Consider the following 27,482-nt stretch of genomic DNA (forward strand, 5'->3'; position numbering starts at 1 on the left):
ATTCAATATCTATGCCTTTCAGCCAACATCTCCTTTTCCTTCCAATTCCACCAAAAAAGTTGTCAACTTTGGCATGATTTAGTCTTAATAAATCCATCCTGCTCACTGTTGAGGATAAGTGAGGATTTACTTATCCTCAAATAGAATGAGAATGTCTAAAGAATTGTCCATCTTCATTTTATTTAAGGGCATGTTTTAAATTTTTTAAGAAAAATATGTTTTTTCTAAAACTTCACATATCTTCAAAGGGAACCTGATTTACATATATTATTACCTTATCAACAGAATTTTCAAGAAAATATCACAAGGCCCAGCAATTCTACATCTAGGAATTTATGTCACAGATAATTTTATGAAAAGAGAAGCAAAGGTTACGAACTATATAGATGCTCTCTGCAGTACCACTTATAGATAACAACAAATTCCCCACAGTCAAAATGCCCATCAACAGAGGACTACAGAAATAGCTAAGACATGCATTCTTCCTAGACTCATAAGCACAAATATGGAGAATGAAAAAATGCCAGAAGCAGAATACTACATATAGCATTTGTAATGTAAACATCTGTGGGTATATGTGGGAACAAGGTGGAGCTATTTTATTATATGCCTGTTTGAAATGTTTTAATTTCCTAACAAAAAATTATTCCAGTAAGATATTTTGTCATAAAATCAATTGTTCTACTGGGGAAAAACAGGCTAGAGTCCTGCATTTCACACTTGAAATAACTAAGTGTTCCAGAGGAATTTAAAAAATAAAGACTTTTTTTTTTTTTTAATAGCTCTAAACTCATCCCTAAAGGACCTTAAGATCACTAAGCAAACCCATGACTTTTGGGTTCCAGGGAGTTTTTGCATGAGGATCTTTTCCAGCACCAACATTTACAAGCATTATCTCAGCACTGACTTCTTCCACCTGGGATTCAGTGAGCATCTCCAGGTTAGCATTAGCAAAGTTGTGTGGGCCGCTGAGCTGCCAGCAGAGGAAAGGAAGCCTTCTCCCCATGGTTACCCTTTTGTAGAATAAGGGATGGTCAAGTGTGAGTTAAGAACAAGGGATCAGGGCAGTGCCCGTTGCTCAGTGAGTAGAGCACCAGCCACATACACGGAGGCAGGCAGGTTCAAATCTGGCCTGGACCAGCTAAAGCAACAATGACAACTGCAACAGAAAAACCAGCGGGCATTGTGGTGGGTACCTATAGTCCTAGCTACTTGGGAGGTTGAGGCAAGAGAATCGCTTAAGCCCAAGAGTTTGAGGTTGCTGTGAGCTGTAACGCCATGGCACTCTACCCAGGGCCACAGCTTGAGACTCTGTCTCAAAAAAAGGAAAACGAAAAAAAAAAAAAAGAACAAGGGATCAGGATTTGGCTTGCAGTCCTGGCCTCACCACTCACTAGCTGTGCAACCAATCTCTCTAAGCCTTAGTTCCCTCGTTTGTATCCCAGAGGGATTTAAACCTAGAATTAGGTAATTCTTACAAAGGCAGAATATTAAGAAAATGAAATTATCCATAATCTCGCCTCCCAGAGATTAGCACTATTAATCTCAGGTATATTTCCTTCTGCTCTCTTTCCTCAGCCTCTGGGAGTAAAGTGGATATACACATAATTGGAATCATAAACAGTATGGTATCTACAGTTTTTTGTGACTAGGTTTACATCATAGTTTTATATCATGATGATTAATAATGGCCACATACTTCCTTGTACCAATGGACCAGGATTCAAACATTCTCTTTCTATTATTAGCTGCTTAAACAGACAAATCTCTATCTTTAATTTCTTCTGTTCTTTTTTTTTTCCCTTCTTTCCCGGGAAAAGTCCCTTCTCTATTCCACCTATACAAAAATTACTTTAAAACAGCTAATAAATCTTACTAGTATGAGAAATGCAGTTTTATCGCAAAAAGTAATAAAGATTGATTTAAGCTTCTAAAAAAAAAAAAATCACTGACATACCCAGAGTTGCCTTTGGGAGTTTAATGAATGCTCACGTTCACTTTTACTTGTTTTGTCCGCCTCCATCACTGGAAAGTAAATGACAGGAGGATAGCAGCAACTTCATCTTTGTTCTATCTTTAGCAGCTAAAATATTAAATAATACCTATCCCATGATCAAGGCTCACCATATTAAGTTCCACAGTTGTTGCACGGCAGGCATGGTCCTAAGCACTTTGCACATCCTCTAGGTAAATCCATCAGTTTCCCATAAAACAAACCAGTCACAGAGGCTGTGTAATTTATCCTGGGTCTCACAACAAGTAAATGGTAGTACCAGGAACAGAACCTGCTATACTGAATAAATTAACTAATTACACCAGCAAACTTCCACGTGATACCATAAAAAATTGAGTAAGGTTATGCTAATTAAATGTCAACAGAGTTTTCTTAACAGTTTTTCATTACAAATATATAAATATGTCAACTATATCATGGATTAGTTAGATTTTGGAGGGCAAGTCTAAAAGCCCAATCACCATTAATACTTGGAACTAGAAAACATCATCTGAAAAAAAAAAGGTTTTACAAATGAACCTTTAATAGTAACCTGTTTGGAATGGATCTACAATGTCTTAAGTCTAAATGTTTCCATTTCTTTTAAATAGAGAAAACATTTTCCAGGTAAGTTACACTGAAATTATCACATTTTTTTAGAAAGTGTTACACTCTATTTCCTCATTACAGGTGGTTTTATGAAGGATCTATTTATTCAATGAGATTATTAAAAAAAAAAAAAAAAAAAATCACAGCCTGAGCCAAGCTCCTTTTCTGCCACCCCATGAAGACAGCTTCCAACTTCCCATCTTCTAGCAATAAACTGGGCCTCTTAAAAAGGTGCCACATTAAGCTTCATTTATAAACAGATTTCAATCAAGTTTGCTTCTATGACTTTTGCTCCTTTTTAAAAACTCAGTGGAAAATCTAGAACCCTGTGGTGGTAGACACAGCTCTGGATAGTAGTATCTCCTCAACAGAAAAGGAGACCAGACCATGGAGAAACCATGTCATTCAAGCCACAATTTATTCTGCATCCTGAAAAGCCTTTCTTAAAAGCTTATTTTTCAAAGATTCAGATCTACTCATTCTTAAAGTAAATACTTTCTAGTAATCTGAAACCAACAATATTTTAAAATTTGAAGTTGACCACATATGCCCCTCATCTAAACGTTTCTATTAATCATCCAGCATCTGGCCCAACTGCTGTTAATCCATGGTTCTCTCAGTCCCTTTGGTACAGTGTAACAAGAGGTAAGAGGCAGAGATAACATTCTAGACATGCTACTTATCTCCACCCACACTAACATTCATTGCTGCTTGAGCTCTTACAAATTAATCCTACACTAAGAGTCCATTTTCCCTAGGTTTTCTTTTAAAAAACAAATATTCCCTTTCTATGTCATTATAAAATGGATGGTTCCACTGGCCTCTCAGACTATATACAAAACGAAGCAAATTTGAAAAGCAAGGTAAATGTATTGCCTTCTAATAAGTTACATGGTTTACTGGTTTCCTCCAAACAAAAAATAAATCTTTCACAAATAAACTATTACATGAGTAAATAAAAGCTTGTCATGTTTTATCACTTTCTTAAAAGCAAGCACAATGGCAATGGGGAAGGATTAAGAAACCAGCTAGCCAAGTCTATGAAACCTCCAGTGTAAGATCAAGCTACCCTGCAGGAGCAGCCAATGCATTCTGACCTAACAGCTGTGCACAGCTGCACTGATTACAATGAAAAACTAGTCTGCATAATACGCAGGCAACTCACTGAACCTTACTGACGAGTTGATGGGCACACCATCACATTCTTCTCTAGCCTACAATGTGAAAAATAAATTGGCATATAGTGGAAGATACCGGGATGTGAAAATACACACACACACATTCAGGCATGTGAGCAATATTCACAACCATGCAGACTGGAACATACCTTATAGGCTATAAAAACACATACACACACAAAGGAAGTGGTACAGCTACATTACGTCAGCTCTCGCCTCAATTCACAAATGCAAAACCACAAAACAAGACAAAAATCTAAATGGCCTTTTCCTGGAAACCTCAGAGAGAATGAATGAATGTGGGTTAAGTCTTTAAATATGTTATTGAAGAACAGTTCTTGTGGATGCATCACTTTCAACAGCCACGGGGAAGGAAGAAGTGTAATCTTAGTCAATTCTATCATGCAAGCAGATCAAATAACACTTCAAGTGCAGCCTGCCAAGCGCCAGTGCCTGCCAGAGTACAATGAGCGCTCAAGTGCTTTGGGCTGAAAACCACCTTTCACTGGTCCCAGAGATCTTTATAAAATAGTCTAAACACTTCTAAATTACAGAGTAGGAAAAAAGCAAATAGGAGCTTCTAATGACTGCCCCACGCTATTGTGAGGTTGCTGTTAAGCATCTAAAAATCTGCCTTATGTTATTTTACAAGGCAATGTAAATATTCAGAAAAGCAATTGCCTCTAGAGCACAAATCTAACATACAGAAACGCAGAGTTGGTTGTGCTTTTGGAAATAATTGTCCACAGATAGACAGGCTTACATGGGGTATTGTTCCCATCTGTAAGGTTTCAAATCATGTCTACTTTAAATTTGGAGTTCCCAGAAAGAAAGAAAGAAAAAAAGCCAGAACTCAATACAGTAATTTTGGCACAGAATTTTTAGGACTTTGTCAACTCTGTTCTCAACTTTTACTCAGTGCCGCACTGTTAAAGCCCAAGGGTACACTATTTCAAAGGGAAAATGTAATCTTTCTGTTCACCCCGTGTTCATTCATATACCATTTTTTAGATTTTCCATATGGCTGAGAGACCTCCAGCCAAACAATGCCCCACAGAGGCAGCGTGGTGGCACAGGCACATGTGCACCAGGGAAGCTTAAAGGCCGAGAGTAAAACAAAGTAACCTATTAAATGAGTTTTTCCCCCAGCAAACTGAAAGTAGTCAAGCAGGTCTCCCCATAGCTTCACAGAACAAGATTTGGGTAAACAAGGGGAGAAAGGCAGGAAAACCACCACCTTCCAACAAAATATTTTAACATAAAGCAGTCCTTCTCAAGACTAACCCTGCCTTTTACCTACTCTGGCAAATTAACAGCCTTCCGGTCAAAGATGAAAATTTTATGTATCACTTAAGCAACCCAAAATTACTTTATAATCAAGATTATCAAATTCATTTTTAAATGTATATCTACTCTACAGTAAACAATGAAGTTTCTGATCTAAGATTGACTTTCGCATTATACATTGCTCATCTTCAACAAACGCTTTCTTTTCAGAAGAAAAAAATATGCACAAATATATTTAAAAATCTCTGCCCCAGAGATGTTTTCTAGTTTTGTATCTAGATTTATTTAACAGAGATTTTTTCAGAGTTTGGGGCAAATTAAAAACTAGTAAACCCAAAAGCAACGGGACACAGCAAATCCTGATTTCCTATTCCTGGAAAGCCATCGTCCCCTTTCTAGGGTCAGCTGGACACTCCTGTACACCCACCTCCGAGAGCCCCTGCGCCCACACTTGCCCAACTTCCTGGCCCAAGACTGAAGTCCCCCCGGCAGCACGAGGTCGCCGGGCCGCGGCGGCAGGAGCTGAGCCCGCGGGCCTGGTCCTCCTCCGGCAGAGCCCCCCAAACTCCCGGCCCGTGGGCAGGGGCGGGGCGGGGCGGCGCGGGCTGGGGGTCGGGAGTGAAATGCACTTGCTCAACAAAAGGAGGCCTGGCGGCCACGGGGCAGCGCAGCTCGGGCGCAGGTCCCCGAGGCTGGCAGGCTGCGGACAGCGGTGGCCGCCGGGGCCCCGCCCGCAGCTGGGAAACTGGCCACTCCGGCCCACGCCTGCTGCCCGCGGCCGCTGCACTCAGCTCGCGCTCCTTCTGCCTGGGCGGCCGGGCTAACACTGCCACATGCCTGTGACCCAGACGCCGGGAGAGAAAGAGCAGCCTCCCAGCGGCGGCGGCGGCGGCGGCGGCGGCGGCCGGGAAAACCCGGGCTGGAGCCGGGCCGGCTCTGCGCGCGCACACAATGCCGGCCGCCGGGCCAGCCCCCGCTCCCCCGGCCCCGCCTCGCCAGACAGCCGGAACCGGAGTCTGCGTGATTGATGGCAGCTCTTAATAGCGTGGTCAGCTAGAAAATGCATCTGCAAGCAAGCTATTAAAGAGGCAGCGCATCTCCGTGAGTGATCAGCATTTCACACGTTCTAGAGCTGCCTCAGCTTCTGCCAGGAATATTAATGCCAACCACCCCTGACGTCTGACAAATGCAGATGGAACAGACAAGCCAGACATTTGTCTCAAAGAGGCACAGGAGAAGAAAGCAGCGCAGTCTGGTGACAAACAACATTTCTGACCCCGTTCTCCTCACAGTTGAAGAGTTCTCTATAAGTCATTTGCTTAAAAATCTCTCCAATCCCTTTTCCACAAGAAAATAAAGACCCATCTGTTAGACAAGACATAGCTTAAATTATATTTCATCTAATAAGGAAGCAAAATAAATGCACATTCCTTACCAAGTGGCTTTAAATAAACATATAAGCCACCGGCTACCAGACTCCAGACTCTCTCATTAATTCGATTTTTATGTGCATCTTAACAATTACCAACTGTTAATTTCAAATTAGTTTCTTCCCCACCCCCAACGAAGTCTGGTGAAAACATTATCAACTTACTAAATTTTATTAAAATTAAACTACATGTACACTGCATATTCCTTAGTGCTAATAGTCAAGCTCAATTTGCCCTCTTTAAATAAGACACTCTACAGGATTTTTTTTGAAAATGTATTCCTATAGAATATGAATTCAAAGAATTAAACTTACTCAGTGTCAGCCCACATTCGAAAGTTACAAGCTGAAAATTTAAACCATCACTTTTGGCATCTTCACTATTACACCTTTCACCTTCCAGGCAAGGTTCAAGGGACTATTAAACAGCTTTATAAATGTTCATTAGACCTTCCAAGGTCCCATAAAGCTGCTGAATTATCGGGTACCCTCTTACCCGATAATAAGGCAAAGAAAGTTTATTATTCTTTTTTGTGTGTGTGTGTAGAGACAGAGTCTCACTTTACCGCCTTCGGTAGACTGCCATGATGTCACAGGACTCAGGGCAACCTCTAGCTCTTGGGCTTCCACGATTCTCCTGCCTCAGCCTCCCGAGCAGCTGGGACTACAGGCGCCCACCACAACGCCTGGCTATTTTTTGGTTGCAGTTTGGCCAGGGCTGGGTTTGAACCCGCCACCCTCGGTATATGGGGCCGGCGCCCTGCTCACTGAGCCACGGCCATCACCAATGACAGTACAAAAGCTGAGGTTACAATGTTTGCGTTTGTTAGCTAAAGTCCCTATTGGAGTCATGTCCCTCACCAGAAGGTGTGCCACGTAATCTTACATTGTGCCTCTTAGGTGAGGGCAGTCCAATTCCCCTCCCTCTCTCCCTGCCCCCAGTTCGGATTTAACTGAGTTTTTCTCTTGGGGGGCATGTATCTGTTTGTGTGAACTGAAATAAAATCTTAAGGCTCCCCAGTGAGCAATGGACTGATTGCATCCTCTTTGACCAAGAGGATCACTAAAACTAAGCTGCCAGCCAAGAGAAAGGAGACTAGACGAGCTTCATCATGCCCCCTCTCCCCCTCTTAGATATGTCCTCTATGACTCAGTAACAGGCCTAAGGCTACGCAAGACCTACCTGCAGGTTCTAAATACACACAACAAACCACTGGAGTTCATCAGATACTCTAATTAACAGACCCTTTATCTTAAGCATTCCTTTTCACTGACTCCTGGTCTTTTTAGACAGAGCCTAACTCTTTCAGCCAATTGTCAGCTAAAGAATCTTTAAACCTACCAAAAACCTGTAAGCTCCCATCTCCAAATGTCCCTCTTTCTTGGGCCAAACCAATACATGTTTTCCATGTATTGATTTATGATCTCACTTGTAATTCCTGCCTCCCTAAAATATGTAAAACCAAACTGTAACCCCACTATGTCGAGTCCACTTGCTCAAGGCTTTTCTTTTTCTTTCTTTCTTCTTTTTTGTAGACAGAGTCTCACTTTGTCAGCCTCAGTAGCACTAGTGTCATGGCATCATAGCTCACAACAACCTCAAACTCTTGGGCTCAAGCAATTCTGTTGCCTCAGCCTCCTGAGTAGCTTGGGACTACAGGAACCTGCCACAATGCCTGGTTCTTTTTAGAGACTAGGTCTCGCTCTGGCTCAGGCTGGTCTCAAACCCATGAGCTCAGGGGATCCACCCGCCTCAGCCTCCCAGAGTGCTGAGATTACAGGCATGCTCAAGGCTTCTTGGGTGTGGCTCCAGATCATGGTCCTCAAATTTGGCTCAGAATAAACCTCTTTAAATTATTTTAGAGTATGACTTCTTTTCCATTGATATTCATCTACTGACTTCATGCTAGTCACTGGATACTGGTTTTTCCATTCTTGTGATACTTTACTAAGCAGAAGTATCCTCCAACTCTATCTAGGTTAATACAAAAGATGTAAAGCCTCAATCTTTTTTTATGGCATAGACAGAGAAATGTAGACAGACTAAAGTGCTTTGCCCAAGTGTCTCAACAAGGTGGGGTGACGGTAGAGAGGGACTAAGTAGAACCTAGAGGTCTTGCCTCACTGCCACAGACAGCCAAACTGACATGCATGTTTGCTATTTAAAGATCCTTCTGCTGATGATCTCTTTTAAAGAAAAATCTAGTTGTTCTACAAGAGATTGAAATATCTGTCTAAAACTCCTAACACAGCACATTACTGAGAGCAAGAGCAGATGAAGCATAGTGTCTTTTCCACATTGAAAGGAAGCTGTGATCGATACAAATCAGAGGTGGTCTGTAGTGTAAATCTCCACTTCTATAAGCTCCACTGAACACCATTCCTCAATGAAACCATCCTGAGGGGATGTGCAACTTGAAAATCTGCTTCATAACCAAGTGGCACTGAGATTAGTCTGTGTGTGTCAGAAATGAAATCGATCATGAAGCCAAGCTCCAGAAACTGCTTCTGCACCTGGACACATTTGAATCTTCTACAGTTAGATCCAGACACATGGCACAGCCTGAAGAGGGTTGGTTTTTTCCCCTGCGAACCATCTGAAAAGTGATGGTTTACACTGAGTTGAAAAAGGCTGGTGAGAACCATCAAACTGCTCTATTCTGGATCCATACTGTGCCTCCTTGCTGAAGGACTCCAAATGCTCTGAGAGCATTTTATGACACTTACATGCTACGTGCTTGTCCTGCACCCGGCCCGCACATTCTGGTTACAATTCGTCTTCCTGCTTTCCCCAGATAGCAAGATTTCTAGTGCAGGTCTGCACTGCTCCTCACAAGAACAAGAATAATCTCCCTGCCACCACCTACCATGCTCATACATACAGTTTAAATCCTGCTCCTCCGTCAGATCTCAGGTCTAATACCACTTTTTCAGCAAAGCTTTCCTTTCCCTGAGGCCCCATTCTAGGTCAAGTTGCTTTAAGTTTTCACATCTTTTTCTGGTGGTATTATCTCAGTTTGTAATTCACTGGTGTGATTTCTTGATCAATGTCCATAGTCTTTTCTAAATGGTGAGTTCCATTAGAGAAGGTCCTGTATATTTATTCATCATCAAATACCCAGTGTCAAATCTGTGGAATAAATAAGTTAATTGAGGCCAATGACCCTACTTTGCTCATTTCATATATTCTCTACACATTTCTTGGCACAAAGAGGCCTATCTCAAATAAGTAGTATCTATGCAAACAATTGTCATACTTTCTATTAACCTTTATTATTTTTTTTTTTTTTAATTTTGAGACAGTCTCACTCTGTCACCCTTTGTACAGTGCTGTGGCGTCACACCTCACAGCAACCTCAAAGTGCTGGGCTTCAGCAATTCTCTTGCCTCAGCCTCCCAAGTAGCTGGGACTACAGGCACCCACCAAAACACCCAGCTATTTTTGGTTGCAGCTATCACTGTTGTTTAGCTGTCCTGAGCTGCATTCGAACCTGCCACTCTCAGTGTATGTGGTGAGTGCCATATCCACTGTGCTACGGGTGCCAAACCTCTATTAACCTTTAAAACTCTAGTAAACCAGGAGAGGTGTTGGATGCCTGGTGTGAAGATCCCCTGAGCCCAGTTCAAGAGTCCAGCCTGGGCAACACAGTGAGACTGAGTCTTCAAAACAATAAAAAATAAATTTTAAAAAAAGTCTACTAAAAAGGGAAATTTTTATCTCCACTTTTCAAAGATTTGAATAATTGTGCCTGCGGTCCCTCATAAAAACACTGAGACCCTAACCAGGGTCTTATTTCCAAGCTATACTTTAGGGAAAAAAAGAAAGAAAGAAAGAAACAGAGGCCAGACGGTGGCTCACACCTGTAATCTAGCACTCTGGGAGGCTGAGGCTGGCTGGTGGATCTCCATGAGCTCAGAATTTTGAGACTAGCTTGAGCAAGGGCGAGATTTCCTCTCTAATGAAAATAGAAAAACTAGCCAGGTGTCATGGCAGGAACCTGTAGCCCCAGTTACTCAGGAGATTGAGGCAAGAGAATTGCTTAAGCTCAGGAGTTCAAAACCAGCCTGAGAAGAGAAAGACCCTGTCTCTACTAAAAATAGAAAAACAAACTGGACATTGTGGGAGGAGCCTACAGCCCATTTACCCAGAAGGCTGAGGCAAAAGGATCACTTGAACCCAAGAGTTTGAAACAATTTGAGGTTGCTGTGAGCTGTGATGACACCACAGTGGCACTCTACCCAGGGCAGCAGAGTGAGACTGTCTTCAAAACACATACAAAAAAGAGTTAAGGGATAGAGGCCACCATTAGTTTATTCAAAGTTCTTCCTACCTACCTGGCATTTAAGCAACATAAAAACAGCAGATAAACTGTATAGATAGTAACAATAAATTTTGTACACACAGAGAGCGATATAAATAGAATATGCAATTCTGGGGTGGCACCTGTGGCTCAGTGAGTAGAGCACTGGTCCCATGTACAGAGGGTGGCAGGTTCAAACCGGGCCCTGGCAAAACTGCAACAAAAAAATAGCCAGGCATTGTGGCGGGCACCTGTAGTCCCAGCTACTTGGGAGGCTGAGACAAGAGAATCACTTAAGCCCAAGAGTTGGAGGATGCTTTGAGCTATAAGGCCATGGCACTCTACTGACAGCAACAAAGTGAGACTCTATCTCTTAGAAAAAAAAAAAAAAAGAATATACAATTTTGAAAGTATCTTACATGCTAGTTTGTCTTCAAAGCTTCTCAGAATCCCAAACTTTGTTTTATCAGGAAGTTAATCCTCACATCTCTTTTACACTGAACTTATTTCCAGTTTTTTTTTCTTTTTTAAATAAAAGGCCTATTTCTCTGACATGGAAGCCTGCACAGGAGTTCTGCTGATCTGCAGACTCCCAGTCAGCGACAACATACCATTCCAAACCCCAACTCCTCAAAGTGAAAGATTTGTATCAAACTTCATTGGTGTGATTTTGTAAATTAAGGATCTGCAGAGGAGAAATCTAACTTATTATAACAAGAACTACAATTTTTCAAGTGTTTTGCACATATACATAAAAAAAGAAAGAATAATTATGTGAGATGAATGAAAAACATTAGAAATACTCTTACCCCCCCCCCAAAAAAAATTAACACTCATTATCACATGGTACTGCTTAGTTCTCACAAGGTATATCTCTCTGGCCTTGTCTATATCATTGCTTTCTTTTGTCCTAAGCTCCATTCCACTCAAATTCCAGCTCCTGGTTTCATAACACCCTTCATTTATCAAAACAACCCTGTCAAGTTGAGTACCATTAACAGATAATGAGAGGAGACAACAGATGTGGCTGGAAGCAAAGCACTCCATATTCTACAGGCCTCAGCATGCAACCAAGTGAACTGACATCTGACTTTATACTAACAGTTATAATTAAATCGAAAGTCTAGTTAAACCAACATTAATGCTACGACCAGGAAAGACACATGGGAAATGTGAATCATAACCTTAGCACTAGCTAAATAGGGTTCAGGCTACTCCACACCTTAACCTACAACAACTACCCTGCATTTACTCTCTCCAGCATTCTGTTTCTGTCACTGCAAGTAAGAATTCTGGACATATAGTCTAAATATGATAGCTTTGGACCACTCCCCAAGATGGGGGTGGGCCTGTTGCATTTTTACATGAAAATTTAAACAGTAACATTCCTCTAGTAATAATAACTAGTAAGATCCTTGAAAATTATTAGGTCAATAGTGGCACTTTTCAGTATCTTGCCAAAGAAATGCCTTGTCACTGATTGAGAATTCTACTGAATGTTAATGCCATTATTTTGTCAATAATAAGTGCTTACATACACTTCACAAGTTCATTAATAATCCTCTAAAATGGCGCCTGTGGCTCAGTCGGTAAGGCGCCAGCCCCATATACCGAGGGTGGCGGGTTCAAACCCGGCCCCAGCCAAACTGCAACCAAAAAATAGCCGGGCGTTGTGGCGGGCGCCTGTAGTCCCAGCTACTCGGGAGGCTGAGGCAAGAGAATCGCTTAAGCCCAGGAGTTAGAGGTTGCTGTGAGCTGTGTGAGGCCACGGCACTCTACCGAGGGCCATAAAGTGAGACTCTGTCTCTACAAAAAAAAAATAATAATAATAATCCTCTAAAATGACCCAAATTAAAGCTTGGCAAGCAGTTTCTCATGAAACAGAATTTGCTTTAGTTCTGGTTTGTTAGAACTAAATATGCCAAGTGGCACGTTAAGATGTGGAAACACTTTAAAAGTTAGGCTTTTAAAGTGTTCAATGACTCAAACAGAGGTTTCATTAGGCAGCAGCAAAACAAATAGAGGAATACCTATTTCATTTGCAATCTGTTAAGTTTCAGATGGGTAATTTTACAATGATTACCAAGAGCCATTAGGATAAATCTAAAAGGAGACAGATACATACTCCCTAGATTTCATTAGAAGGAGTGGAAGGTAACCAGAATGGATCATATTCTCAGCATTAAAAGCAATCAAGAGACGAGTAACCCACACAGAAACTGCCATTGTGCTGACTATACAGTGTGTGTTTAGCGTCCATGGGAATGCTGACATATTCGCTGCAAGTCGTGATTGAAGAGTCAATTAAGTAGTGGTAAAGGGTTTGCAGCAAAAATTTAAAGTAAAAATAATCCATTTACAGGAGAACAGTACAAGACAAGCTGGCTAAACTATAATCAAAGTCTGTATTTCCAGTTTCAATAGTAAACACAGTTGTTAAGAGTGGTTAACACACAAGACCATAAGTGCATGCAATTTCAAGGAAGCAACATCTGTTTTACCAATAGTACCCTCGCTATGGTCTCCACTCCTTTGCTCAGAGAAAGGCTGAGAGTAAGAACAACAGCAAGTACAAGGTACAAAGAGAAGCCCGTTTGCCTTGGGATACTGGGCATTTCACATAAACCCCTCAAATTATAAACTCTAGAGCTGTTTGTAGATCTTTGCAGATTTTATTTAAAAACAGAGAATCTAACCTCTCCTCCTCCTATTTTTTCAGTCCCCACTAACTGAGGTGGTGTTCCTGTTTCTATACTGAAGAGTGGAACTGAATAAACCCAGCAAGTGACACAGGCAAAGGCAGAAGTGCCTCATATTTCATGAGACAAAAGATATGGTGCGATCTTAAGTAAGGTGCTAGACAGTTGAAATTGTTTTTAGTTCTGCAGGCAGAACTGCTGTTAATTGCACCAATGAAGTTAAGCCCTGTGTGTTCTGCTGTATGATTTTAAGTGGTGAGGGATGCTTCCTCACCTGGTGCTCTAAGAGCAGGTTGCTCCCTAGTTCCGCCTGAGCTGCCCAGCCTTTCACACATCTACCCATGGCGAAGGGCTCCAGCTCTGCACTCAGATGGCTGTAGTTCTTTTGGCTTTACAGTTTACTAACCGGGTAACTGGTAACCACAGGCAGGCCTCTGTATGCCCATCTCTAACTCTCCATATACTCACCTATACAATGTGACTAATAACAGTACTTACCATACAAGATTATCATGATGAAGTGAAATAATCCAAGTAAAGCCTTTATCAGAGTGCCTAGTCTACAGGAAATACTCAATGAATGTTTGTTACTATTAGCATGGTGATCCTGGACTCTATTGTGTACTTTAAGAACCTGATTAAAATGATCAGCCAGGACCTAAATCACCCCATCAGTGAGGTTGTGCGCAAAGCACATCACTCTGTGGAATTAGAGGGGGGAGTAGGGAGAGAAGCACGATCAGTATTTTGGTTTTTATCCTTGTTACCACCACCACGGCATCATGTATAACAGGTGGGGAAGGAATGTGTCCGACAGATGCTCACCTGGGCCCTGCAAGCAGAGCACCTACCACAAAGGCAGGGCCTGTCTCAGCAGTAAACCTTTCCCTGCCTCCTGCCTCCCCTTCACCACTCACTACCACATGAGTGCAGGAGGGCCACACAGCAGCCAGTAATGTCAAAATACTGTCAAAAGTACAATTTTGAGGAAACAAAGTAATCTACCACTAAATAATTCTGCTCCAAATTTATGTCCCTAAGGTATTAATATTTAATACTCCAAGGGGCCCGAGATACATCAGAAGTGGCAGAGGATACATTTCCTAAAGGCACCCTACTATATATTTACTAAAGCAGGACTAATAAAACAAATGAATTAACGCCAACTTGCAGAACATAAACATCGAGGAACAAATGATTGAGATTTGCCATCTGCTTAACTCAGTTTAGACTAAAAACAAATGTCTATTAAAGAAAGGGTTTCGGGCGGCACCTGTGGCTCAAAGGGGTAGGGCATCAGCCCCATATGCCGGAGGTGATGGGTTCAAACTCAGCCCTGGCCAAAAAAACTGCAAAAAAAAAAGAAAGAAAGAAAGAAAAGAAAGAAAGGGTTTCTACAGAATCATAGACACTGTATCCAAATAATTTTCCTCATTTCCATTTTCCTTAGACTAGTAAAAATAGGCCTACCAAACAGTTAATGGATTAAAAACTGTCACTATTTTCAAAACACATAAATTATTTAAATGCTTATATGTCCACTACCACCCCCACAGAATCAACCACTCCCTTCTTTATGCCACCTCTGTACCCTCAACATAATTCCACTGCTATATTTCTCACAGATTTAAAATTATTTTCTACAAATTGGTTTTCACTGCTATATGAAGCCACTTCAAGGCTTGGAGCATATTTTACTCATTTTCATATTCGCAAATATTCCTAAATAATATATTCATTAATTAAAGAAACTGACTAGGCCTACTGTGTGCCAGATGTTTTATTCATTCAACAAAAATGTATGGAACAGGCACTGCTCTAAGCACTTGGAGTACACCTGTGAACAAAGCAGAGAGCCCTGACCTCATGGAACTTACGTTCTGCAGGAAGAACAATAACCAACTGGTTCAAGAAACACATTATACAGTACCACCATGGTACCCTGTTTCCCCGAAAATAAGACAATGTCTTATTTTAAGGTGTGCTCCCAAAGATGCGCTAGGTCTTATTTTCAGGGGACGTCTTATCGGTCCTGTAAGTAGGTCTTATTTTCGGAGGATGTCTTATTTTCGGGAAGCAGGGTAGTAAGTGTTCAGGAAAAAGCAGAACAAGATAAGGGGGAGAAGGGCCAGGCGCGGTGGCTCACGCCTGTAATCCCAGCACTCTGAGAGGCCAAGGTGGGTGAGCTGCTTGAGCTCACAGATTCGAGACCAGCCAGAGCAAGAGCGAGACCCCCACCTCTAAAAATAGCCAGGCGTTGTGGCGGGCGCCGGTAGTCCCAGATACTCAGGAGGCTGAGGCAAGAGAATCACTTAAGCCCAAGAGTTTGAGTTTGCTGTGTGCTGTGATGCCATGGCACTTTGCCAAAGGTGACAAAGTGAGAATCTATCTCAAAAAACAAACAAATAAAAAAAAAAAAAAGATGAGGATAAAGAGGGTGCAGGGTACCAGCAGCAGTATTAAAACGAATGGTAAGGCCAGGCACGGTGGCTCACACCTATAATTCTAGCATTTGGGGAGGCCAAGGACCAAGGACTGATTGAGCTCTGGAGTTCACGACCAGCCTGAGCAAGAGGGAGACCGTGTCTCTACTAAAAATGGACAAACTAGCTAGATGACACAGCAGGTGCCTGTAGTCCCTCATACGGGGAAGTCTGAGGCAGGAGGATCACTTAGACTCAGAGTTTGAAGTTGCCGTGAGCCAGGCTGTCACCACAGAACTCTAGACTGGACAACTTAGTGAGACTGTCAACGAAAGAAAGAAAAGAAACAAACAGAATAAAGGCCAGAGAGACTAGACCATAATGGGGGAAGAAGGAGTGCCAGCAACAGACAAGTCATTGGTTGAAGTCATCGTCATAGGCTATCGTGGGGATATTCTTTTTTTTTTTTCTTTTCTTTTTGTAGAGACAGAGTCTCACTTTACCGCCTTCAGTAGAGTGCCATGATGTCACAGGACTCAAAGCAACCTCTAGCTCTTGGGCTTCAGCGATTCTCCTGCCTCAGCCTCCCGAGCAGCTGGGACTACAGGCGCCCGCCACAACGCCCGGCTTGGGATAGTCTTATAATTGTATAATCCCAAAAGTGGGCAAGAAGCGCACATTCCAAAACATCCAGGCCCTACTAAAATTAAAAACCCCAAAGACCTGTACTCTGACAGGTCTTTGCACATCTTGTCCTTGGAGACCTAGGACCCCACTTTGAAGACACTGCACTCAGCAGACAACAGCTTGGATAGTTCACACTCAGACCACTAGGAGCAAGGCAGAGATCTGCTTCCCTAAGCCCTTCAACATGCCTGAGATCTTCCCTACAAGATCCCAGGATGTGGAAGAATTGAGCTGGAGGAGTCTTTTTCTTCTAAGTGGGAGAAAAGCATCTGACTAGGACTAGTGGGATTTGATAACATGGTCTCTCTGGTGGAAGGGCTGCTGACCTCTAACAGAGAATTTAACTATAATCCAGCAAACATGTTGTCTTTTCTAACTGCCTAAACATGTGAGATGGGTCACTCAATGCTAGTTAATATCGTAACTCAAAACTAAACCATCCTAATACTATAAACCCTCATCTCTGTCTTGATAGCAGTAACATGGAGCTACAGGCACACCTTGCTTTTCTGTGTTTTACTTGCCTGCACTTCACAGATATTGTGGGTATTTTAATTTCTGTTTTGTTCTTGCTGTTATTCTACCTGATTGGAAGTATGTGGCAACCCTATAATAAGTTGGTGGTTTTTTTCCTTTGTTTTTGCTTCCTTCAGCCCTTTTTCTGTTTGTAAAGCCTGGGCAAAGGTGTCAGCCTAGCTCATGGCAACCTCAAACTCCTGAGTCTAAGTGATCCTCCCGCCCACCACCTCCTCTGATAGACTCATTGGAAAACTTGTTCTATTTTATGAACACTTACTCTATTTTATAGAATAAAGTCTTTGAAGCAGAATTGTTATTTTGACTTTTGACAAAGGATACAACTCACCTGTAACACCATTCTTTCTGCCTCTTCTCCTCCCCAGCCCCCCACACTCCTTTCTCTTGGCTTTCAAACCAATATTTCCAAAACTCAATTCTGATGACAGCCCTTTCCTACTTAAAACCCACATTGGTTCTTGTCATCTCAACTGTAAATGAGGATAATGATGATACAAATATTTACTGAAAGCTAACTATGCGCCAAATACTTCTCTAAATATTTTCAACATATGAAAATTTTCCTATAGGATAGGTCCTCATATTTCTTCCATTTTATTATAAGAAAACTGAAGGACAAAGGTGTTGAATAGTATCTGTTCAGTAAAGCCAGAGTCAGCCCTCTGCCACAGCCCCAGGATCTGCATCTGCAGTTTCCAAATATTAGTCACCTCTGTACCGAAATGCATAAATATTTCTTTCTTCTCATGATTCCCTAAATAACAAAGTATAATGACTATTTATGTAGCATTTGCATTGTATTAAGTTTTATACGTAATATACATGTGGCTTAAAATACATAAGCAGATATGTTTACATTATAAGACACACAATATACCCTGTTACATAAGGTACTTGACCATCCTGAAATTTTGGTATCCTTGGAGTGTGGTCCTCAAACCAATCTCCCATGAATACCCAAGATATAACTATAAAATTAGTTTCAGAGCCTGGTTTTAAAATCAAGGTCTGTGCCCCCAAATAAAAAGCTATTTAAGCCAGGCGCGATGGCTCACACCTGTAATCCTAGCACTCTGGGAGGCTGAGGCGGATGGGTTGTCTGAGCTCACAGGTTCGAGACCAGCCTGAGCAAGAGTGAGGCCCTTGTCTCTAAAAATAGCCCTGTGCTATGGCAGGCACCTGTAGTCCCAGCTACTTGGGAGGCTAAGGCAAGAAAATTGCTTGAGTCCAAGAGTTTGAGGTTGCTGTGAGCTGTGACGCCACAGCAATCTACTGAGGGTGACAAAGTGAGACTCTGTCTAAAAAAAAGGCTATTTGACATGGAAATTCATTTAGTCAGTCAATATAGGTTTCCCCTTTTGCCCCTTTACTTATCTATCACGAACTACTCAGAGCACAAACCAATTTGAACTTTCATTAGAGAAAAGAGAGGACACAGAAAGGAATGCCAATCCACTCTTACACAGCTATTAAATCCCCAGTGTCTCGCAAACATCCACCCGGCCAACCATTACCAAAATGGGGTGATATAAAACTACAGAATGACAAAGAAGAAAATCTAACACCTCAGTTACAACATGCCCTCAGGTTAGAAATAATGAACAAACAACTCGGTGTCTGAAAGTACTTTTACCAAGAAGAGATTAGTAATTAGACAGAATGGCTGTGGTTCAATATAAAGTATACAAATATGATTTTTTTGCCCTCTAAACAGAATATGGGAGCGACTTCAGAAGTTATTCAAGAGGGCTGGGTGCAGTGGCTCTGCCTGTAATCCTAGCACTCTAGTAGGCCAAGGCAGGTGGATTGCTTGAGCTCAGGAGTTCGAGACCAGCCTGAGCAATATTGAGACCCCACCTCTACTAAAAATAGAAAAACTGAGGCAAGAGAATCACTTGAGCCCAAGAACTTGAGGTTGCTATAAGCTATAATGCTGTCACACTCTATTCAGGGTGCCAGAGTGAGACTTTGTCTCAAAAAGAAAAAGCAAAGTCATTCAAGAGGGCTTTTAAAAACAAACAAAAAAAAATTTTAAACACTAATCTTTTTTTCACCTTAAATCTGTTTTAGAATGCTACCTAACAAAGTATTTAAAGGCTTTGCCATTGATTAAACCATTTTCACAGCCTAATGAGTTTGAACCCTATTAATTCTGACTGGGCTGTGTACCTTGAATTTTTTCATAGCAAGGATAAACAGAAATAACAGTTCTTCAAATTAAGCAACTCCTTAATGTTAAGTAGAAAAAAATGTGACTGCCTGTGAAATACATAGTATCCAAGCATTATTTAGTACCAGCAAAAGCTAGCAGGCTACGGTTTTAAGTTTAAGCAGAACGAAGGCAACCCCTCCCCATATAGAAGATAATTTATGGCTCTATTGTGATTTCAGATTTAAAAAATAAACTATAACGCTAAAAAAAAAAAAATCAAAATTAGAAACAACCTACTTTCTAACACTGAATTACCACTATTACATTGCACAAATCATCAAGTGAATATGCCAAAACAGAAATCACAAGCTGAAATAACCTTGAAGGCAAATCTCTCCTTAAATGAAGCCCTTATATCAAACAAATCTATACAGTTTCCGTGTATTCTAGCCTTACAAGTCAACTCATAAATCAGTTTGGTACATAGCCCTTGGCAATTTTCTACATTTGAAGCCTGATGAAGAAAACCAGCTTTAATCTTTTACTACACAAAGGTATTCTATCCCTAGACACTAAAGTTACCATTAAAAATGACATCATTTATATGATTTATCATATTAAGAATACATTTATTTTATTTTTAATAGTAACAAAACCCCTAGATCTTTGCATAAGTTAATATTAACAAGAAACCACGTCTTTCTTTGGGTTTTACCTAAGCCTTTCTTTGGGTTTTTCTAGCTCAGGGACTGGCAAACATAGCTCATGGGTTAAACCTAGCCCCCTGCCTGCTTTTGGAGAATCGACAAGCAAAGAATGGTTTCCAAACTTATAGACGGTTGAAGAGCAGGGACCAGGGGTGAAAATAAGAAAAAATATTTCACGACAACATGAAATTCAAATTGTGTTGTCCAGAAACAAAGTTTTACTGGGAACAGTCACACCTGCTCATCCATGTTATCATCTGTGGTTGCTTTAGTACTACAAAGGCAAGGCTGAATAACTGCATGGACCGCAAAGGCCAAAATATTTACTATCTGGCCCTTTTCAGAAAAAGACAGCCCGTTCTACTCTAGCTATTGTCCTTAGATGTCACTAAGGAACCACAAACAGCAATTTGACCAGAAGAAGTGTAATTACTGAAAAGGAAATGTCTTCTCATAGGCGAATCTAGAGTTGGAAAGTAAACTCCTGGTAGCGCTGATCAGATCAGCATTGATCAGCATCTCTTGTGCATGAATATCCCAAATCTAAAATTGCCACTGGATGATAATACATGATCCTCTTAAGTGATACCCAAAGACAAGTATCCATATAAAACAAAACATTTAGTCCGACAATTGAAGATATTTGATAATCAAAACTTGAGAAAAAATTTTCTCTAAACTAAAAGGAATAGCTGCCACCGAAGAGAAGAACAAAAACAAAATCATCAGAATGGAGACTCAAACAGGCAAACTTGAAAAATGGGTAAGTTGCGGAAACCAAACCAATGGAGTTTGGGTAAATTGGGATAAAGTGGGGGGGGAATAGTAACTAAAATTTGCTCTGAGAGACTAAGATGGGGTACTCTCACACTTTGGAGAGAGGCCTGTTTCCCAAAGTATGCAAAATAAATTGAATGTGGTTCATGCCTGTAATCCTAGCACTCTGGGAGGCAGAGGTGTATGGATTGCTTGAGCTCAGGAGTTCCAGACCAGACTAAGCAAGAGCAAGAACTTGTCTCTAAAAACAGCTGGGCACTGTGGCAGGCACCTGTAGTCCCGGGTACTTGGAAGGTTGAGGTAAGAGGATTGCTTGAGCCCAAGATTTTTGAGGTTGCTATGAGTTATGAGGGAGGGAAGGAGGGAGGGAGGGAAGGAAGGGAGGGAGGGAGGAAGGAAAAAATGATGTTTGTATTTAAAAAAGAAGGAAAGAAAGAAATTCAGTAGTGAGAGTACATGTAGTAAGAATAAGATGGAGTGAGTAGAAGAGCTGGTCTCATCAGTTTAGTTTCCTATGTGACCTTTACCTCATGTCTCCTATTCTTGTTTCATAAACTCAGCTTTAACCTAAAAGTGTATATCTTGAGTAGTTTCGGGCAAATGATTTAGGAGATTCACTTTTGAACTGGAAATATTGTTTTGGCTCATAAGTTATGTCAATTATTGTTTATTATGGGTCATGGGTTATAGTGATTACTGCTGTTTAAGTACAGTTCTTGCTTCTAACTTTTATGTATAAAACTGTGATTATGGAAATTGAAGAACAGAACAGTCATGGAGAGGCTACTCTCACTGTTTTCCAGAATCCCTGACCTTCAGACAAAATTTGGTGGACTTACCCCCATCTCTGAGTATCAGCTAACAGGACAGGCAGCCAGACCCTCTTCATCCAGTAACATGAGAATGAAGGAGATATCCCAAAACTTCTGTAAAATTAGGGATTTGGTTGCTTTCTCTATACATTATAGCTACTTAATTTTTGCCTTCTATGTCTAGGTACTGCATAAACAAATAATCTTCTTCCCCAAAAACACTCTGAGTAATTTTCTATTGTTTTCTTAAAAAAAAAATAAATCCTTGGCACTCCTGTAATCCTAGCACTCTGGGAAGCTTAAGTGGGAGAAATGCTTGAGCTCAGGAGTTAAGAGGCCAACCTAACAAGACTCAGTCTCTACTAAAAATAGAAAAAAAAAGCTGGGCTAGGTGGTAAGTGCCTACAGGCCCAACAACTTCGGAGACTGAGGCAACAGTTTGAAGTTGCAGTGAGCTACGCTGACCTCCCACTACACTCTAGCCCAGAGCAACAAGAGTGAGACTCTCTCTCCAAAAAAAAGAAAGATAAGGAGAGGGGAAGGGAAGGGAGGGGGTTAAAAAAAAAAGGAAAGGAAAGGAAGAAAGAAAGAGATTAAAAAATCCTTGAGTTGGGCAGCTCCCGTGGCTCAAAGGAGTAGGGTGCTGGCCCCATATGTCAGAGGTGGCAGGTTCAGACTCAGACTCAGCCAAAAACTGTAAAAAAAATCCTTGAGTTTATCATACCAACTCTGTATAAATTTTTAAAACAATCTCAGGTAAAAGTTCTCCTGTGTGTTGTGTATGTCATACACATGACAATTATTCTCTGTGATTAGGATGAAATAAAAGATATGCACAAAGATCATGGCAAAGCCAAAGCTGACCCCCAATACCAATAATCAACGCTAGTGTCCTATTCTCATTCCTGTTTCCCAAGTGCACATCAGTTTTTTGTTTTTGTGTACATGGGGAGGAGCTGGGTTCTTCTGTCTTTTCATGGCTTTTTTTTTTTAGAGACAGAGTCTTGCTCTGTCACCCCGACTGGAGTGTAATGCTACAACCCTATGCAGCCTTGAACTCCTGACCTCAAGCCATCCCTCAACCTCCCAAAGTGCTGGGATTACAGGTGTAAGCCACCATGTTATTATCATTCTGTAAAAACTACTCATTTCTTTCCAAAGAAGAAATACCTGCCACCTGGTCAAAAGAACCACTTTATCCGACTAGAGATAGAAAGCAGTAAGAGGACAGAGAAACTCTCTTAAGTAATTAGGCAAAACAAAAAGAAGACAAATCCTACTTTGGTTGGTATCTATAAATCAATGTGAACACACCAGAAGCACAATTTCCATGTGGTATATTTCCTAAATTTGCGCTATTTGCACTTACATGGGACCTTTCATGTAAGAATTTCATTTTCAATATGCTTTAACAAACATGCCTTTCAAGCATCAAGATAAATGTGAATTATCCTAGATCAGATAAAGAAAAAGAAAACCTTTAAAAAAAATCACACTTTGAAGTAAGGTCAGTCTAATATAATAGTTCAAAATTAAAACTAAAATTTCTGGCTGGGCACAGTGGCTCATGCCTGTAATCCTAGCACTCTGAGAGGCCAAGACATGTGGATCACTTGAGCTCAGGAGTTCAAGACCAGCCTATGCAAGAACAAGACCCTGTCTTTACTAAAAATAGAAAAACTAGCCAAAAGTCATGGAGGGCAGCGGTAGTCCTAGCTCCTTGGGAGGCTGAGGCAAGAGGATTGCTTGAGACCAAAGAGTTTGAAGTTGCTATGAGCTATGATGCCACAGCACTCTACCCAGGGCAACAGAGTGAGTGAGACTTCCAAAAATTAAATGAATAGATCTCAGATAGAGAGATAATAGATAAAATTAAAAATTCAAGATCTCAAATGTCTGTCAGTCACACTTAACCACTGGATATACCACATTTCACACTGTGTATTAATACCAGAAAACACGAATAATTATTTTCCAAATTTACAATTAATAACTTAAAATGTCAAGGCTAAAATTCTAGGAGACTCATTACACCAGTCTGCCCTTGGTAATCCTCACTTTCTATTTGTAAAGGAGAAAAATATTACAGGCTCTAAAAGCTTTTTAGGCTTTCTTTTCCAAGGCATATTTGAAGACTTATGTGTAAATGAGTGAAAAACATACAGATTAGATTTCTCTGAAAATACAGAGAAGTTTAAGAATTAGAAGAAAAAGTGGCCACGATAGGTATAACATGCCTTGGGCTTTGCTAAATTTAAGTGTTCTACAAGTTGCGAAAGTTTCAACACTAACCAACATTTACCAATCAAGCACCTCAGTTTCAAACTTTCCACTTTAAAGAGTTGTTGAAAATGTGTCACAATAGGTTAAACTCTTGCCATTTGTTCAAATTCTCTGAGAAAGAATTCAAATTAACTTCATACCCCCAAAAGATTTGAATACACAAGATACACTATTCCTTTTGATACCATTCTTTTTGCTTAATGTTCCACAAATGTTTGAAAAGTAAATTGAACCAGTAAGAAAACTGCATTTTTTTTAAGCCAGTATATTTTAAACCAAGCAAGGATAATACCTAGGACCAAATAATTACGATACATTATCTACTCTTTCTAAGCCAAACCATAGCACTTCCTTCTAAAACTCACACTTCTACCAAAGTGGGAAACTGTATGGTGGGGAAAGAGTTCAGAAAACCTGGATTTCTTCTTTTTTTTTTTTTTTTTTGAGACAGTCTTATTCTGTTGCCCAACCTAGAGAAACTGGATTATTTTTTCAAAGCAAAATTTAAGTGCCAGGTGAAGCATTAACATGCTGAGTTACACTGCCCTCTAGAGTTCCCTTCTGATATTCTTTCTAGTCTGAAATAATTAAATTCTAATCATAAGACTCTTCTAATTATGTAAGCTTTCCGTATTTGAATACTGACTGGCCTTTTGTTAATGGATTATGTAGTTGTTATTAAAACCTATAATATTTCAATTGCCCACTGTTATTAAAAGTCAGTAGTACTTACTTCCCCACAGGACAGGAATGCACCCCAAACAGAACTTTCTAATTTGCATATTTTGTAAAAGGTTTAAATAGCTCAAATTGCAGAGGTCGATAAAACGAAGATCACTTATAGCATATATTAATAAAGCCAAGTCGTCAAGCATTCTATCCAGCGAAACCCCAACTTCACACTGTTGCCCACACACACTTCCCCGGGGCTACTTCTGCAGCTAATGTCTCTCACCTCCTGCCTTTTCTCCAGTTAGGCAACCAGAGAAACACTAAAGGGATCTTAAGCCACTACAACCAATATCTGTGGTAGATGCGAAGCAAAAACACCAATATTCACTTTTACTGAGTATGCAAGCAATGCGCCCAGGACTTGAAGTAAATTAAAATCATCCCTCTAACCTAATAACTCTATAGGCACCTATAAAACACCATAACTTGAGACTTCCTATTAGTCTTTATATCTAAGAACTCATTAAAAGACATGCTTTACCATGCACCACTGGTGGTACAGCTTGGCTCAGCAGTTATAGTAAATGACTAGGGCTTTTCCCCTTCATTTTCATCTAGATTCACAAGAGACCATAAAAAAAGCACTGCTCAAACCATGTTTAGAGGGAAAAATGGCTATATTCTTCAACACCAAAAAAATGCCTCAAAAAAAGAAACCAAAACTTAGATGCACTGTTCCACCCCCAAATAACCATTATTACTCTCAGCAATGTTACACCAGGAGTTTACACATGAGGTAGGTTGATATTTCTGTCCAACGAGAACATTTCAAATGAGTTACCAGTTATCTCCGACGATGTGTACAAATATACCCAGATCTCTCAATGAACTTGAGGTAAATATAAAGGATTCAAATAAGTGAACCATCAAAACAAAGATACTTTCCAAAACATACAACATGAAATACAATTAATCTCTTTTAAGGTAACTGTATGTAAATACTAAAAGACAGCTTGAAGACGATCTACTCAACAGACTCAGGTTCTGTTCTAGGTTTGGACTCTCATTATACCTGAGAGAAGTAACTCCCCCCCTCTTTGAACTTCAGTGTTGGCATCTGCAAAATGAGGAAGTCCAGCTACACTGGTGTTCCATCAGAACACAGTTAACCAGTGGTAGGTGTCAGACTTAAGTTTCAGCTCACAAACCATCACTCCAACCCTCACAGGAAGAAAAACACTAACTGAACTGAAATCAATGAATTTATACATCAGAGAATTGAGATCACAGGGCAAACCACCACCCCAAAATCTGGAAAGGCAAGAAAATACAGAGAATCTCAGACAAGATCACATTATCTGAAGAGAAAGTTGTAAGAACCAGAAGCTAATATAACAGCCATTACTTGAATAGTAATTTTGAAAAATTGCAGAAATGAGATTGTGGATGAGCTTGAGAGTTAAAACAACTAATGATCCATACAGGTTTACCTCCAGAAGCCCCACCCAGTTCTCTCATGAAAATCAAAGGAAAAATCGCCTGGTCTTTTGGGCAGGTGAAGGGAAAAGTAATCATTCTGAAATAGCTCCGTAACAAGTGCCTGCCTTTGAAGAGAAACTACTTTGCCACAGCTATAGCATACCTAGGGAAACTCCAGCCCCTTCTTGCCTTCCTGTCTCACAGAAGAGGAAAACAATAAAAGAAAAAGCTGAGAAACTTCTGACGAGCATAGCCCAAGGAATTAAGCCCACCAAAAAAAAAACTACTGGGACTTAATACAAAAATACAGAATGCTCCCTCCTCAACATCTTATTACCACATCGACAGAGTTCCAGTATGATTAACAGTAGATACAACTCAAAGAGCTGCAAAACTAATTCTATTTAAGAATGAGTTCTTAGGGAAACCCAAAGACAACAGGGAGGGGGGAAGAAAACTATAGGAGACTGAATCATGGCACCTACACCTACAGCAAACATGAAGCACAGGACAGCATTTTCTTACAAAGCTAAAGAGAGACTTCCATACAATCCCACAATCGTGCTCCCACATATATGTCTGATTGCCTAAAAAATATATCCGCAGAAAAATCACACAATGTTTAAAACAGCTTCATTCATAATCACCAAAAACAGAAAGCAAACATGTCCTTGGTGAATGGATATGCAAAATGAGGTACATCCACACAGTGGAATGTTATTCAGCAGTAAAAAGAAATGAGTGATCAAGCCAAAACAAGAAGAAAAAAAAAGGAATATTAAATGCATATTGCTAAGTGAAAGAAACTAGTCTGAGAACACATACTATATGATTCCAACTATAGAACAGTCTAGAAAAGGCAAAACTACAGACAGTAAAAACTATGGTTGTCAGTGGTTTGAGGAAAGAGGGCGAGGTAAGTGGAGCACAAGAGTTTTATTTATGGTGGTGAAGCTGTGGGGCATGACCTGACACTGTAACAGAGGATACACAGCATTTATGCATCTGTCACAAAGAAAGAAAGAACATTAATGTAGCAGACTTTAGTCAATAATGTGTCAATCTTGCTTCCACAACTATAACAAAGGTATCACACTAAGGCAGCAGTTCTCAGCCTGTGGGTCTCGACCCCTTTATACATGGCGGCATTGGGAAGGCTGATGTTAGTAATGGGAACTGAGGGCCTGGAGGGGGAGGACATGGAAACTACCTGCGCTATCTACTCCATTTTTCTATCAATCTAAAATGGTTCCCAAATACAAAATTTATTTATTTATTTATTTATTTATTTATTGTTAGACTGAGTTTCACTTTGTCACCCTCAGTAGAGTGGCATGACGTCATAGCTCACAGCAACCTCAAACTTTTGGGTTCAAGCAGATCCCTTGCCTCGGCCTCCTGAGTAGCTGGACTACAGGTGCCCACCACACCACCTGGCTATTTTTAAAGACAAGGTC

General features: G+C 40.6%; 1 protein-coding gene across 5 annotated transcripts in view; it reads right to left on the reverse strand.

The window, feature by feature from the left end:
* Positions 1–27,482, reverse strand: part of RERE (arginine-glutamic acid dipeptide repeats) — a 413,923-nt gene that overhangs the window by 304,580 nt on the left and 81,861 nt on the right. The window contains exon 1 of one of the 5 annotated variants that reach the window (XM_053575352.1): positions 5,495–5,890. The exons of the other annotated variants lie outside the window; for them this stretch is intronic. The gene's annotated coding sequence lies outside the window, so the exon portion shown is untranslated. Of the gene's footprint in view, positions 1–5,494; positions 5,891–27,482 lie in introns of those variants that run through there. 5 annotated transcript variants of the gene reach the window in all.

The sequence above is a fragment of the Nycticebus coucang genome, chromosome 22, assembly GCF_027406575.1.
Source record: "Nycticebus coucang isolate mNycCou1 chromosome 22, mNycCou1.pri, whole genome shotgun sequence".
NCBI classification, from domain to species: domain Eukaryota; kingdom Metazoa; phylum Chordata; class Mammalia; order Primates; family Lorisidae; genus Nycticebus; species Nycticebus coucang.